Here is a 1516-nt window from a genome sequence, read left to right on the forward strand (position 1 = left end):
TGCTTCTTCTGATTGGTTTATACCATGGCCAATGAAAAGAAGGATCTTCCTTAGCCAATGAGGAATCGTGTATGCCAGAAAACGGTGACGTCACTAATCCAAACTTTTGACTAGAAAGTTGAACATTTTATGTTACTCTACAATATGATACAGATTGTTATGAGAAATTAGGAGTTAGAGTATCTTTTAAAGCAAAGCAGTTGTTTTATACTTTTATTTTTTCAAATACCCAGTGCAACAAAATTAGTTGAAAAATAACACAAGGTCAACTATATCAAATAAGGTTGTATACTTCCGCAGCAGAAAACTAAGCTTCTCCCTTTTCGAGAGAAATAACAAACCCAGTTGTGATAATTGATTGTTATTGTTGCAATTATCATTTCAAAAGTCATATTGGAAATCTCCGCATTTTTCGAGGTTTAAGATTAGGGAAATCATGCATTTCTCCAGCCAGGAAACGTTTTACCGACTTCCCCAAGAAAGACCAATTTTCGCATGAAAAGACATTCTTTCTTAAGAAATCAGTAAATTCCTTTTAAATAATCTAATTTAAGTATTGTATCCATCATTTGCTTGATAATGTCGCATATGAAAATTCTTGCTTATCCAGTGTTATATCCTTTCCTTCCCCTGGTCCGCCCTTCTAATAAGCCGAATACAACTTTATCAAAGTCCCATCTAATTTCAACTCTTTGTCTGTACCACAAATCCTAAACTTTGCATTACTCCTTAATAGAGAAATCTTGAATTATCATTGTAATAAACTATGAAGCTCATTAATTCTTACAGCATTCTTTTTCTTATAGTTAATACCTTGATTCTCATCCAGGTTGGTCATGATAGGCACATTTTTGCCCATACCTGATGGCAAACAACCGAAATTACTAGTCTTATAGAGAAAAAATGCGAATCTACTGCGATTTTTATGAAGTAATAGTCAGTGAGTGAAGTACTCTGGACAGCAATGCGGAAAGCTGCTGACCTAAGGATGACAAGGCTGCACCCTGAGCCATGTGATCTGAATGCAAATGGCTGCATATAGACGTAACTTTAAGAGGCTTTCATATCCCTGTTTATCTCTCTGTTTAATCACGAAGTAAAAGCCTAAACCTTTCAGTACAGGGTGTATATAGCTAACGTGTGGCAAGTTACACTATGTTTACAGCGTTGTCATGGCAGCAGACACCATAAATCTCTACAGTATAATAAATGAAGAAATATGGTTAGACGCAGGAAGCTGAACTCAAGGATAATCTCATATCTAATAACGATGTGGCCAGACCGAACACGTTAAAAAAAATTTTAACGCTGATGAGTGGGGATGGGGATCTCTTTTTACTTCCTGGCCCTGCAGGGATTTGCTCCAATAATCACCGTGCTTCAAGAAAAACATCTCGCCATCATGTGGTGTCACCTTGCATGATCTGAAACACTAGATAGCGAGCAGGAAGAAGACGGTGGGTTATGTCACGACCACTGGAGCAAGACATCTGAGCACAGATATTCTGGTGATAAT

This window comes from Panulirus ornatus, chromosome 66 (genome assembly GCF_036320965.1).
Source record: "Panulirus ornatus isolate Po-2019 chromosome 66, ASM3632096v1, whole genome shotgun sequence".
In the NCBI taxonomy this organism is placed as follows: domain Eukaryota; kingdom Metazoa; phylum Arthropoda; class Malacostraca; order Decapoda; family Palinuridae; genus Panulirus; species Panulirus ornatus.